Source organism: Atractosteus spatula, unplaced genomic scaffold (assembly GCF_055471065.1).
Source record: "Atractosteus spatula isolate fAtrSpa1 unplaced genomic scaffold, fAtrSpa1.hap1 Scaffold_65, whole genome shotgun sequence".
In the NCBI taxonomy this organism is placed as follows: Eukaryota; Metazoa; Chordata; class Actinopteri; order Semionotiformes; family Lepisosteidae; genus Atractosteus; species Atractosteus spatula.
This window is the reverse complement of record NW_028296896.1, coordinates 47125-61107: the sequence shown is the minus strand read 5'-3', so window position 1 is coordinate 61107 and position 13983 is coordinate 47125. Positions and strand designations below refer to the sequence as shown.

General features: G+C 61.2%; 9 non-coding genes across 9 annotated transcripts; all 9 read right to left on the bottom strand.

Moving 5' to 3' along the window:
* Positions 1-421: 421 nt before the first annotated feature.
* On the bottom strand, positions 422-615 carry LOC148805867 (U2 spliceosomal RNA). Its single transcript, XR_016089923.1, has one exon. It is a non-coding gene; the product is annotated as a U2 spliceosomal RNA (small nuclear RNA).
* Positions 616-6502: 5887 nt separating this feature from the next.
* Positions 6503-6693, bottom strand: LOC148805866 (U2 spliceosomal RNA). The gene has a single exon (XR_016089950.1). It is a non-coding gene; the product is annotated as a U2 spliceosomal RNA (small nuclear RNA).
* A 785-nt stretch (positions 6694-7478) lies between these two features.
* Positions 7479-7669, bottom strand: LOC148805865 (U2 spliceosomal RNA). The gene has a single exon (XR_016089949.1). It is a non-coding gene; the product is annotated as a U2 spliceosomal RNA (small nuclear RNA).
* Positions 7670-8454: 785 nt separating this feature from the next.
* On the bottom strand, positions 8455-8645 carry LOC148805864 (U2 spliceosomal RNA). The gene has a single exon (XR_016089948.1). It is a non-coding gene; the product is annotated as a U2 spliceosomal RNA (small nuclear RNA).
* Positions 8646-9432: 787 nt separating this feature from the next.
* Positions 9433-9623, bottom strand: LOC148805863 (U2 spliceosomal RNA). Its single transcript, XR_016089947.1, has one exon. It is a non-coding gene; the product is annotated as a U2 spliceosomal RNA (small nuclear RNA).
* Positions 9624-10406: 783 nt separating this feature from the next.
* LOC148805862 (U2 spliceosomal RNA) lies at positions 10407-10597 on the bottom strand. The gene has a single exon (XR_016089946.1). It is a non-coding gene; the product is annotated as a U2 spliceosomal RNA (small nuclear RNA).
* Positions 10598-11383: 786 nt separating this feature from the next.
* Positions 11384-11574, bottom strand: LOC148805861 (U2 spliceosomal RNA). Its single transcript, XR_016089945.1, has one exon. It is a non-coding gene; the product is annotated as a U2 spliceosomal RNA (small nuclear RNA).
* A 785-nt stretch (positions 11575-12359) lies between these two features.
* Positions 12360-12550, bottom strand: LOC148805860 (U2 spliceosomal RNA). Its single transcript, XR_016089944.1, has one exon. It is a non-coding gene; the product is annotated as a U2 spliceosomal RNA (small nuclear RNA).
* Positions 12551-13335: 785 nt separating this feature from the next.
* Positions 13336-13526, bottom strand: LOC148805859 (U2 spliceosomal RNA). The gene has a single exon (XR_016089943.1). It is a non-coding gene; the product is annotated as a U2 spliceosomal RNA (small nuclear RNA).
* Positions 13527-13983: the final 457 nt, after the last annotated feature.

Here is a 13983-nt window from a genome sequence, read left to right as displayed (position 1 = left end):
ACCTGCCTGCCTGCCGAAAAAAAGAAAGAAAAGGTGTATATACTAAGTTTTTTGGAGGGAAAACGGCCGGCTGTCGAAAGGGGCCCGCCTGCAAGGACGGGGACACACACACACACACACACACACACACACACACACACACACACACACACACACACACAGCCACGCCTGCCTCCCTGGAAAAAGGAGGAAAAAACTAAGTTTTTTGGAGGGAAAACGCACGGGAGCCGAAAAGGGGGCCGGCCTGCTTGCCGAGAGAGTCGAGGCGCGGGAAAGTGCACGGAGGGAGCACGGGAACGGGGAGGGGGAGAGAGAGAGACACAGAGACACACAGATGGACGAGAGACGAGACCGGAGAGGAAGGAGCTCCGGTCCACCTCGCTTGCTTGCTAGCTACGTCTGTCTTTTCACCGCTGAGAGAAGGTAGTGCACCGTTCCCGGAGGCGCTGCAATACCGGGCCGATGCGTGGAGAGGACGGAGCAAGCTCCTGATCCAGCTCCCTGTTCCAAAAATCCGTTTAATATGTGGTCCCCCGATGGGGGACGTATCAGATATTAAACTGATAAGAACAGATTTTTTTTTTTTTTTTTTTTTATATTTATTAGAAAAACAGTACAAAAACAGAGCTTAAAAGTTTAATCTACCCACCACCTTTAACACCACGTGATCAAGTCCTTCCAGCGCTCCTTTGCGGCTGCGAAACCCCAGCGCATTATATCCCATCGGATTCTTCGGACCACATCCGCTTTCACTCTCCTCAGGATGCCTGCGATGGTCACCTCCACGCCGTTCCTGACCAGCTCAGTCCGTGCTTCCCACACGTACAGCTTTGTGAGACTGATCAGGAGCCACAGTAAGAAGCTGGCGGTCCAGGGACGGGAACCGGGCACTCCTCGCAGCACCATCCGCAGTGACAATGGGGAATCCAGACCTACCTGTGCGTATAGGTGTCTGCTGGTCCTCCACACCCCCTGCACGAACCCGCACTCCCAAAACACGTGGTTCACGGTCTCTTCACCTGTGCAGCCGTGTCTTGGGCACTGACTCTGCCGTGATAGTCCATGCGCATGCATGACGGACCTGACCGCCAACCGACCCCACACGCAGAGCCAGTTCAAGTCCTTCAACTTGTTGTCCAGGCCCTTTGGTTGGGCCTGCTGCCAGATTTCCCTGGGCACACCCAGGATCGCTGGCCTTTCCGACGTCAAAAGGGTCTTGTACATGAGCCTGTGGCTCAGCGCAGTCGTTCCTCCTTTGACCTCCGGGTGTGCCCGCAGCCACTGCACTGCGTGCCGGTAGTGCAGTGGGAGCCGCTCCGCCTTCGGGGTCGTGTTGCTCCAGACGGTCAGGTGTCGCATGCTCGTCGAGAGCCAGAGGCTCACAAACCGGCTACACAGGTGGGGCGGGTTCTCGTGCAGGATAACGCACAGGCCGGCGACGAACACACAGTCCAACTTCACCGGGAAGTCTGGAATCCCTCTGCCGCCGTCCGCGACGGGCCTACACATGTCCGTTCTTCTAATGCGCTCGTATGAGTGCCCCCAAACAAACCCAAAAATGGTCCTCACCAGTTCCTTCCGTCGTCCTGCAGGTAGGGGGTATACCACTGCCAGGTGGAGCAGCAGGGGCAGGATCTCTACCTTCAGCACCAGCGCCTTCCCTATCCAGGTCAAAGACCGCTTCTGCCAAAGGCCCAGCTGTTGATTGATCCTTCGGAACCTGGCCTCCCAGTTCAAGCCCGCGGGGTCCACGTTGTGGAAGAGGACCCCCAAGACTTTCACTGGGCCGGTCGTCCTCGTCAGCCCTCCAAACGTCCGTGGTTCACATGGCCAGGTCCCGAACAGTTTAACCAGGCTTTTGGCGTGGTTCAGTCGGGCGCCGGTGCCTCTAGAGAAGTCCTCTACGATGTCCAACGCCCTCCCCAGGCCGCTTTCAGAGCCCAGGAAGAGCGTGATGTCGTCCGCATAAGCGGCGATCTTGGCTTCCTGCCCTCCTCCACCTGGCACTCAGATTCCTTCCACTCCGGGATCCGTCCTTAACTGGTCCAGCAGGAGCTCGATGTAAATGACGTACAACAGGGGGGAGAGAGGACAGCCCTGTCGCACACCACACCTTACGGGGATGCTCCTCCCCACTGCGCCGTTAATACATACCCGGGATATTGCGCCGTCGTACAGAGTCCTGATCCACCTAACAAAACTGTCAGGCAGACCCTTCTTCCGCAACAGCGCCCACAGGATCCCATGATGGACCCGGTCAAAAGCCTTCGCCTGGTCCAAGCTCACCAGCATGAGCGGCAGGCCCCTGTCCTCCACCCAGGAGATGACGTCTCGGATCAGCTGCAGCGTCCAGCTGATCTTTCTTCCTGCCACGCCACATGTCTGGTCAGCCTTGACCAGCTCCGGCATTACGGTTCTCAGGCGGCCGCCCAGCACCCTGGCCAAGATCTTATAGTCCGTGCACAGGAGCTGGATCGGCCTCCAGTTGCCCAGGTCCGCCTTGTCTCCACTCTTGAAAATCAAGGAGACGACTCCGGTCTTCATCGAGAGGCCCAACCCACCGCCGTTCAGGACCTCATTGAAAACCTGCACTAGGAAAGGCTCCAGCTGACTCCAGAAGGTGCGGTAAAACTCGGTCGGCAGGCCGTCAACGCCAGGGACAGTGCCTTTCTTCAAACCCAGCATTGCCGTTCGGACCTCTGCCCCCGACACTGGACCGACCAGTGCGGATGGGTCTTCTACCGCCGTCTCCACACCCTCCAAGAGCCTGTCCTTAGTGCTCGAGTCGATCTCCTTCTCTGAAAACAAGGCTTCGTAGAATCCTGTGGCGCACCTCAACATCCCGGGTATATCCGTGGCTGCAGTCCCGTCTTCGCGCCGGATGGTGTCGAAAAGACTGCGCTCTTGCTGTCTTCTCACGGCGCTGAAGAACTGGGCCGAGCAGCGTTCTTCTCCTTCCCTCCAGATTCCCTGCAACCTGAAAAGGAAGTCCTGTGCCCGCTGCAGCCACTTGTCCTTAAGCAGGCCTCTGACGTACGCAACTCGTTCGCCATCGAAGGCGCCCCCCTGGTTCAGCTGGCCATACAGTGCCTCAAGCTCCTGCTGGAGTTGGGTGCACTGGCGTTCCTCCAGTCTTCGCCGGATCCAGCAGTATCTTTTGGTAACCGTTGCGATGATGAGTTTACAAGATTCCCACCAGTGCACCGCGGAGCTGAAGAGTGCTCTCCTCTTCTCAAGGTCTCGAAGCACTGCCTCCATCTTCCTTTGGTATCTCGCCTCAAGTAGGACTTGCTTGTTCAGCTTCCAGTATCCGGCCTGGAAGCCGGGGTCCTCGACACCAAAGGAGACTGCCAGCAACTGATGGTCTGAAAACCAGGTGGGGGTCACCTGCCTGCTTAGGACTTTCCACTTTACAGTGGAGAGGATATAATCGAGGCGTCTGAAAATCCCCCGTCCGTTGTCCCAGGTGTGGTGTGCAACGTTATCAAACCCGTCTCGCAATCTGAAATCTGTGATCAAGGACCTCAGCAGGTGAACTCCCTCGCCGTGCGAGTCTCCTAAGTCGACATTGAAGTCGCCGCCCATGATCAGCTCCCTGTTGGTGTATAGCAAGGGCTCCAGATCTCTCAAAAAGGAGCCCTGCTGGCGTCTGTCTGCTGGGGCGTACACACCGATTAGTCTGATCTTCGTCCCCTTCCAGGTGCCATCCACCACCAGCAGACGTCCGGGGATCACTGAGCTGACCATCTGGACGGTGAAGCTTGGCGAGCCACACAGGATACCCACACCGGCAGAGTTCACCCCTCCGACGCTCCACCACGAAGGACCCCTCCTCCACGCCTTCTGGAGGGCCCTCACGTCGTCGAGGTCCTTGAGATGTACTTCTTGGAGGAAACACAGATCCAGATTCTTCTGAGACAGGTATGAAAACACCGCCGTCCGCTTGTCCTTTTGCCTCAAACCCCTCACATTGGCTGTTGCCACCACGAGGGTCATGGTGGCTCTAAGGGGGGGCTGTCACTCTCCATCTCCTCTCCCTGGCCGGGCTCGGGTGAGCTCGCCGCCCCTGCTGTACTCGCAGAGGTGTCACTGTCCGAGGTCTCCATAAAGGCGACCCCCCCCAGGGGGCTGCATTGAAAACCCTGTTCGGGGGTAAGCATGCCGGCCTGGCAGTCCACTATCGGGCTGCCCTCGTCTGTCGCAGCCTGCGCCACCGAGAAGGTGTGGCAGATTGCCGGACCGGACCCCTGTCCGGGAGGCAGAGAGTCCGCGGTGTCATCAGACTCGGAGTCACTCGAGGCTGACTGGGGCGTCTCTTCCACCATCTGTTCCGGGCCTGTCACCTCCTCCCGGTGTTCTCCGTCGTCTCCTCCTTCATCCGTCCTCTTCTTCTTCTCCTGGGTCTCCTTCTGCCGCCTCCCAGCTCGGGACCGTTTCTGCAGTTTCTTTCCTAGGGGGGTAAGAGCTGGTGCCCCCCCCTCCTCTCCCACCGGCCCCGACGCTGCAGATGTTTCTGCCGCCACTAGGGGGCGCGTCCCCCTCACCACATCTGCCCAGCTAGGGTTCCTCACCTCCCGTGAAGTTCCCGGTCGTGCCTCTTCTTCTCCTGCGAGTTCTCCTTGTCCTCCTTCCTGCCCTCCATCCTCCTCCTGCCTTTCCTCCCGGTGCTTACCCCCTTTCCTGTGGGCCTTGCCGCCCTCCGGTCGGTCTTCCTCCTCCCCGTCGGTCTCCTCTGGCCGCTGTACCCAGTCTCGGATCTCCTTCTCCAGGTCCTTGCCCCTCTGGCTGCACTGCCGGAACAAATGCCCCGTGTTCCCACACAGGGAGCACTCCTTTACTGGGCATGCCCGTGTGGAGTGGCCAGTGCGGTGGCACTTCCCACACTCTCCGACAGTGCACGACCCTTCGCGATGTCCAAAGCCACGACACTTCCTGCAAAAATCCGGCTGGTTCCAATAATACAAATACCCCCTACCTGGCCCGATGAAAAAGTTGCCCGGTGGGTGGGCGAAGCCGTCCGGCGACCTTAGATCCTGCCGTAGCTCGACCTGATAGCGGCGCTTCCCAGTCCAGACAGTACGGGTGTCACTGATGACATATGGGCCCTGAAGCACCTCCACGTACCGACGCAAAAAGGTCGTCACATCCTGGTCAGTCAAAAAAGGCTCGAACATGTGGACGACCACCCACCTTTTATTGTCGCCTTGCAGGCCCCCGCACTCATACTCACGCAGTTTCCCGTCCGCCTTCGCTCGTGCACATCTCTCCGCCGCCTCCTTGTGCAGTTTAGCACTGTTGAAGGTGGCATCCATAAATTTCTGTGCCCGGTTCCCCTGCAGACATAAAAGATCGCTCGCCTTACATCCCAGTATCCCGAACAGCACTTCGTCTTCAAAAAGCTCACGTCCCGGAGGCTCCGTCTCCGCCTTCCAATGAAAGCGGATGGTCCATCGTACGCTGGGGTTCAGCCCGTCCTTCGTCGCCTCCCCGGGATCCGCAGCCATGACGAAAAGCAGCCTTTCGGCTGCCAAGCAGCCCACGCACCAAAAGTCCCAAGTGAAACGCAAATCCAAAAGTCCAAAATCCAAACGCAAATCCAAGAAAACAGTCCGGGGTCCAAATGAAACAATCCAACGGCGTCCTCAGTAGAAAGGTGTTGTCCTCCGATCTCGTCCCTCCCTCGACCTCCGACCTTGGCCAAAAGGCCGAGAAGCGATGCCCGACGCCGGCCTTGGGCGGGCGCGCGGGCGTCCGGCTGGCGCGCAGCGGCGCAGGCCGACGCCTCTGGAGCCCGGTCCGCACGCGGCTGCCGGCCGCCCGGACTCCGCTCTCCCCCTCTCTTGCCTGCCTGCTTGCTCGCCTGCCTGCCCGCCAGTCCCGGGCGGGGGCCCTGCTCTTTGATCTCCTGTCAACGGCCCGACAACGACCGCAGCCGCGGGGGGCGCCAGCCGGCCGGCCTCCTTAGCTTAGGCCCCTCCCACCAGCAGCAGCCGTGCCGAGTGAGCTGCAAGCGAAAGCGGACCGTCGGCACCTGCGGGCAGAGGCAAGGGGCAGCGCTCTCTCGGGAGGGACGGGGACACACACACACCTGCCTGCCTGCCGAAAAAAAGAAAGAAAAGGTGTATATACTAAGTTTTTTGGAGGGAAAACGGCCGGCTGTCGAAAGGGGCCCGCCTGCAAGGACGGGGACACACACACACACACACACACACACACACACACACACACACACACACACACAAGCCACGCCTGCCTCCCTGGAAAAAGGAGGAAAAAACTAAGTTTTTTGGAGGGAAAACGCACGGGAGCCGAAAAGGGGGCCGGCCTGCTTGCCGAGAGAGTCGAGGCGCGGGAAAGTGCACGGAGGGAGCACGGGAACGGGGAGGGGGAGAGAGAGAGACACAGAGACACACAGATGGACGAGAGACGAGACCGGAGAGGAAGGAGCTCCGGTCCACCTCGCTTGCTTGCTAGCTACGTCTGTCTTTTCACCGCTGAGAGAAGGTAGTGCACCGTTCCCGGAGGCGCTGCAATACCGGGCCGATGCGTGGAGAGGACGGAGCAAGCTCCTGATCCAGCTCCCTGTTCCAAAAATCCGTTTAATATGTGGTCCCCCGATGGGGGACGTATCAGATATTAAACTGATAAGAACAGATACTACACTTGATCTTAGCCAAAAGGCCGAGAAGCGATGCCCGACGCCGGCCTTGGGCGGGCGCGCGGGCGTCCGGCTGGCGCGCAGCGGCGCAGGCCGACGCCTCTGGAGCCCGGTCCGCACGCGGCTGCCGGCCGCCCGGACTCCGCTCTCCCCCTCTCTTGCCTGCCTGCTTGCTCGCCTGCCTGCCCGCCAGTCCCGGGCGGGGGCCCTGCTCTTTGATCTCCTGTCAACGGCCCGACAACGACCGCAGCCGCGGGGGGCGCCAGCCGGCCGGCCTCCTTAGCTTAGGCCCCTCCCACCAGCAGCAGCCGTGCCGAGTGAGCTGCAAGCGAAAGCGGACCGTCGGCACCTGCGGGCAGAGGCAAGGGGCAGCGCTCTCTCGGGAGGGACGGGGACACACACACACCTGCCTGCCTGCCGAAAAAAAGAAAGAAAAGGTGTATATACTAAGTTTTTTGGAGGGAAAACGGCCGGCTGTCGAAAGGGGCCCGCCTGCAAGGACGGGGACACACACACACACACACACACACACACACACACACACACACACACACACACAAGCCACGCCTGCCTCCCTGGAAAAAGGAGGAAAAAACTAAGTTTTTTGGAGGGAAAACGCACGGGAGCCGAAAAGGGGGCCGGCCTGCTTGCCGAGAGAGTCGAGGCGCGGGAAAGTGCACGGAGGGAGCACGGGAACGGGGAGGGGGAGAGAGAGAGACACAGAGACACACAGATGGACGAGAGACGAGACCGGAGAGGAAGGAGCTCCGGTCCACCTCGCTTGCTTGCTAGCTACGTCTGTCTTTTCACCGCTGAGAGAAGGTAGTGCACCGTTCCCGGAGGCGCTGCAATACCGGGCCGATGCGTGGAGAGGACGGAGCAAGCTCCTGATCCAGCTCCCTGTTCCAAAAATCCGTTTAATATGTGGTCCCCCGATGGGGGACGTATCAGATATTAAACTGATAAGAACAGATACTACACTTGATCTTAGCCAAAAGGCCGAGAAGCGATGCCCGACGCCGGCCTTGGGCGGGCGCGCGGGCGTCCGGCTGGCGCGCAGCGGCGCAGGCCGACGCCTCTGGAGCCCGGTCCGCACGCGGCTGCCGGCCGCCCGGACTCCGCTCTCCCCCTCTCTTGCCTGCCTGCTTGCTCGCCTGCCTGCCCGCCAGTCCCGGGCGGGGGCCCTGCTCTTTGATCTCCTGTCAACGGCCCGACAACGACCGCAGCCGCGGGGGGCGCCAGCCGGCCGGCCTCCTTAGCTTAGGCCCCTCCCACCAGCAGCAGCCGTGCCGAGTGAGCTGCAAGCGAAAGCGGACCGTCGGCACCTGCGGGCAGAGGCAAGGGGCAGCGCTCTCTCGGGAGGGACGGGGACACACACACACCTGCCTGCCTGCCGAAAAAAAGAAAGAAAAGGTGTATATACTAAGTTTTTTGGAGGGAAAACGGCCGGCTGTCGAAAGGGGCCCGCCTGCAAGGACGGGGACACACACACACACACACACACACACACACACACACACACACACACACACACAAGCCACGCCTGCCTCCCTGGAAAAAGGAGGAAAAAACTAAGTTTTTTGGAGGGAAAACGCACGGGAGCCGAAAAGGGGGCCGGCCTGCTTGCCGAGAGAGTCGAGGCGCGGGAAAGTGCACGGAGGGAGCACGGGAACGGGGAGGGGGAGAGAGAGAGACACAGAGACACACAGATGGACGAGAGACGAGACCGGAGAGGAAGGAGCTCCGGTCCACCTCGCTTGCTTGCTAGCTACGTCTGTCTTTTCACCGCTGAGAGAAGGTAGTGCACCGTTCCCGGAGGCGCTGCAATACCGGGCCGATGCGTGGAGAGGACGGAGCAAGCTCCTGATCCAGCTCCCTGTTCCAAAAATCCGTTTAATATGTGGTCCCCCGATGGGGGACGTATCAGATATTAAACTGATAAGAACAGATACTACACTTGATCTTAGCCAAAAGGCCGAGAAGCGATGCCCGACGCCGGCCTTGGGCGGGCGCGCGGGCGTCCGGCTGGCGCGCAGCGGCGCAGGCCGACGCCTCTGGAGCCCGGTCCGCACGCGGCTGCCGGCCGCCCGGACTCCGCTCTCCCCCTCTCTTGCCTGCCTGCTTGCTCGCCTGCCTGCCCGCCAGTCCCGGGCGGGGGCCCTGCTCTTTGATCTCCTGTCAACGGCCCGACAACGACCGCAGCCGCGGGGGGCGCCAGCCGGCCGGCCTCCTTAGCTTAGGCCCCTCCCACCAGCAGCAGCCGTGCCGAGTGAGCTGCAAGCGAAAGCGGACCGTCGGCACCTGCGGGCAGAGGCAAGGGGCAGCGCTCTCTCGGGAGGGACGGGGACACACACACACCTGCCTGCCTGCCGAAAAAAAGAAAGAAAAGGTGTATATACTAAGTTTTTTGGAGGGAAAACGGCCGGCTGTCGAAAGGGGCCCGCCTGCAAGGACGGGGACACACACACACACACACACACACACACACACACACACACACACACACACACACAAGCCACGCCTGCCTCCCTGGAAAAAGGAGGAAAAAACTAAGTTTTTTGGAGGGAAAACGCACGGGAGCCGAAAAGGGGGCCGGCCTGCTTGCCGAGAGAGTCGAGGCGCGGGAAAGTGCACGGAGGGAGCACGGGAACGGGGAGGGGGAGAGAGAGAGACACAGAGACACACAGATGGACGAGAGACGAGACCGGAGAGGAAGGAGCTCCGGTCCACCTCGCTTGCTTGCTAGCTACGTCTGTCTTTTCACCGCTGAGAGAAGGTAGTGCACCGTTCCCGGAGGCGCTGCAATACCGGGCCGATGCGTGGAGAGGACGGAGCAAGCTCCTGATCCAGCTCCCTGTTCCAAAAATCCGTTTAATATGTGGTCCCCCGATGGGGGACGTATCAGATATTAAACTGATAAGAACAGATACTACACTTGATCTTAGCCAAAAGGCCGAGAAGCGATGCCCGACGCCGGCCTTGGGCGGGCGCGCGGGCGTCCGGCTGGCGCGCAGCGGCGCAGGCCGACGCCTCTGGAGCCCGGTCCGCACGCGGCTGCCGGCCGCCCGGACTCCGCTCTCCCCCTCTCTTGCCTGCCTGCTTGCTCGCCTGCCTGCCCGCCAGTCCCGGGCGGGGGCCCTGCTCTTTGATCTCCTGTCAACGGCCCGACAACGACCGCAGCCGCGGGGGGCGCCAGCCGGCCGGCCTCCTTAGCTTAGGCCCCTCCCACCAGCAGCAGCCGTGCCGAGTGAGCTGCAAGCGAAAGCGGACCGTCGGCACCTGCGGGCAGAGGCAAGGGGCAGCGCTCTCTCGGGAGGGACGGGGACACACACACACCTGCCTGCCTGCCGAAAAAAAGAAAGAAAAGGTGTATATACTAAGTTTTTTGGAGGGAAAACGGCCGGCTGTCGAAAGGGGCCCGCCTGCAAGGACGGGGACACACACACACACACACACACACACACACACACACACACACACACACACAAGCCACGCCTGCCTCCCTGGAAAAAGGAGGAAAAAACTAAGTTTTTTGGAGGGAAAACGCACGGGAGCCGAAAAGGGGGCCGGCCTGCTTGCCGAGAGAGTCGAGGCGCGGGAAAGTGCACGGAGGGAGCACGGGAACGGGGAGGGGGAGAGAGAGAGACACAGAGACACACAGATGGACGAGAGACGAGACCGGAGAGGAAGGAGCTCCGGTCCACCTCGCTTGCTTGCTAGCTACGTCTGTCTTTTCACCGCTGAGAGAAGGTAGTGCACCGTTCCCGGAGGCGCTGCAATACCGGGCCGATGCGTGGAGAGGACGGAGCAAGCTCCTGATCCAGCTCCCTGTTCCAAAAATCCGTTTAATATGTGGTCCCCCGATGGGGGACGTATCAGATATTAAACTGATAAGAACAGATACTACACTTGATCTTAGCCAAAAGGCCGAGAAGCGATGCCCGACGCCGGCCTTGGGCGGGCGCGCGGGCGTCCGGCTGGCGCGCAGCGGCGCAGGCCGACGCCTCTGGAGCCCGGTCCGCACGCGGCTGCCGGCCGCCCGGACTCCGCTCTCCCCCTCTCTTGCCTGCCTGCTTGCTCGCCTGCCTGCCCGCCAGTCCCGGGCGGGGGCCCTGCTCTTTGATCTCCTGTCAACGGCCCGACAACGACCGCAGCCGCGGGGGGCGCCAGCCGGCCGGCCTCCTTAGCTTAGGCCCCTCCCACCAGCAGCAGCCGTGCCGAGTGAGCTGCAAGCGAAAGCGGACCGTCGGCACCTGCGGGCAGAGGCAAGGGGCAGCGCTCTCTCGGGAGGGACGGGGACACACACACACCTGCCTGCCTGCCGAAAAAAAGAAAGAAAAGGTGTATATACTAAGTTTTTTGGAGGGAAAACGGCCGGCTGTCGAAAGGGGCCCGCCTGCAAGGACGGGGACACACACACACACACACACACACACACACACACACACACACACACACACACACAGCCACGCCTGCCTCCCTGGAAAAAGGAGGAAAAAACTAAGTTTTTTGGAGGGAAAACGCACGGGAGCCGAAAAGGGGGCCGGCCTGCTTGCCGAGAGAGTCGAGGCGCGGGAAAGTGCACGGAGGGAGCACGGGAACGGGGAGGGGGAGAGAGAGAGACACAGAGACACACAGATGGACGAGAGACGAGACCGGAGAGGAAGGAGCTCCGGTCCACCTCGCTTGCTTGCTAGCTACGTCTGTCTTTTCACCGCTGAGAGAAGGTAGTGCACCGTTCCCGGAGGCGCTGCAATACCGGGCCGATGCGTGGAGAGGACGGAGCAAGCTCCTGATCCAGCTCCCTGTTCCAAAAATCCGTTTAATATGTGGTCCCCCGATGGGGGACGTATCAGATATTAAACTGATAAGAACAGATACTACACTTGATCTTAGCCAAAAGGCCGAGAAGCGATGCCCGACGCCGGCCTTGGGCGGGCGCGCGGGCGTCCGGCTGGCGCGCAGCGGCGCAGGCCGACGCCTCTGGAGCCCGGTCCGCACGCGGCTGCCGGCCGCCCGGACTCCGCTCTCCCCCTCTCTTGCCTGCCTGCTTGCTCGCCTGCCTGCCCGCCAGTCCCGGGCGGGGGCCCTGCTCTTTGATCTCCTGTCAACGGCCCGACAACGACCGCAGCCGCGGGGGGCGCCAGCCGGCCGGCCTCCTTAGCTTAGGCCCCTCCCACCAGCAGCAGCCGTGCCGAGTGAGCTGCAAGCGAAAGCGGACCGTCGGCACCTGCGGGCAGAGGCAAGGGGCAGCGCTCTCTCGGGAGGGACGGGGACACACACACACCTGCCTGCCTGCCGAAAAAAAGAAAGAAAAGGTGTATATACTAAGTTTTTTGGAGGGAAAACGGCCGGCTGTCGAAAGGGGCCCGCCTGCAAGGACGGGGACACACACACACACACACACACACACACACACACACACACACACACACACACAAGCCACGCCTGCCTCCCTGGAAAAAGGAGGAAAAAACTAAGTTTTTTGGAGGGAAAACGCACGGGAGCCGAAAAGGGGGCCGGCCTGCTTGCCGAGAGAGTCGAGGCGCGGGAAAGTGCACGGAGGGAGCACGGGAACGGGGAGGGGGAGAGAGAGAGACACAGAGACACACAGATGGACGAGAGACGAGACCGGAGAGGAAGGAGCTCCGGTCCACCTCGCTTGCTTGCTAGCTACGTCTGTCTTTTCACCGCTGAGAGAAGGTAGTGCACCGTTCCCGGAGGCGCTGCAATACCGGGCCGATGCGTGGAGAGGACGGAGCAAGCTCCTGATCCAGCTCCCTGTTCCAAAAATCCGTTTAATATGTGGTCCCCCGATGGGGGACGTATCAGATATTAAACTGATAAGAACAGATACTACACTTGATCTTAGCCAAAAGGCCGAGAAGCGATGCCCGACGCCGGCCTTGGGCGGGCGCGCGGGCGTCCGGCTGGCGCGCAGCGGCGCAGGCCGACGCCTCTGGAGCCCGGTCCGCACGCGGCTGCCGGCCGCCCGGACTCCGCTCTCCCCCTCTCTTGCCTGCCTGCTTGCTCGCCTGCCTGCCCGCCAGTCCCGGGCGGGGGCCCTGCTCTTTGATCTCCTGTCAACGGCCCGACAACGACCGCAGCCGCGGGGGGCGCCAGCCGGCCGGCCTCCTTAGCTTAGGCCCCTCCCACCAGCAGCAGCCGTGCCGAGTGAGCTGCAAGCGAAAGCGGACCGTCGGCACCTGCGGGCAGAGGCAAGGGGCAGCGCTCTCTCGGGAGGGACGGGGACACACACACACCTGCCTGCCTGCCGAAAAAAAGAAAGAAAAGGTGTATATACTAAGTTTTTTGGAGGGAAAACGGCCGGCTGTCGAAAGGGGCCCGCCTGCAAGGACGGGGACACACACACACACACACACACACACACACACACACACACACACACACACACAAGCCACGCCTGCCTCCCTGGAAAAAGGAGGAAAAAACTAAGTTTTTTGGAGGGAAAACGCACGGGAGCCGAAAAGGGGGCCGGCCTGCTTGCCGAGAGAGTCGAGGCGCGGGAAAGTGCACGGAGGGAGCACGGGAACGGGGAGGGGGAGAGAGAGAGACACAGAGACACACAGATGGACGAGAGACGAGACCGGAGAGGAAGGAGCTCCGGTCCACCTCGCTTGCTTGCTAGCTACGTCTGTCTTTTCACCGCTGAGAGAAGGTAGTGCACCGTTCCCGGAGGCGCTGCAATACCGGGCCGATGCGTGGAGAGGACGGAGCAAGCTCCTGATCCAGCTCCCTGTTCCAAAAATCCGTTTAATATGTGGTCCCCCGATGGGGGACGTATCAGATATTAAACTGATAAGAACAGATACTACACTTGATCTTAGCCAAAAGGCCGAGAAGCGATGCCCGACGCCGGCCTTGGGCGGGCGCGCGGGCGTCCGGCTGGCGCGCAGCGGCGCAGGCCGACGCCTCTGGAGCCCGGTCCGCACGCGGCTGCCGGCCGCCCGGACTCCGCTCTCCCCCTCTCTTGCCTGCCTGCTTGCTCGCCTGCCTGCCCGCCAGTCCCGGGCGGGGGCCCTGCTCTTTGATCTCCTGTCAACGGCCCGACAACGACCGCAGCCGCGGGGGGCGCCAGCCGGCCGGCCTCCTTAGCTTAGGCCCCTCCCACCAGCAGCAGCCGTGCCGAGTGAGCTGCAAGCGAAAGCGGACCGTCGGCACCTGCGGGCAGAGGCAAGGGGCAGCGCTCTCTCGGGAGGGACGGGGACACACACACACCTGCCTGCCTGCCGAAAAAAAGAAAGAAAAGGTGTATATACTAAGTTTTTTGGAGGGAAAACGGCCGGCTGTCGAAAGGGGCCCGC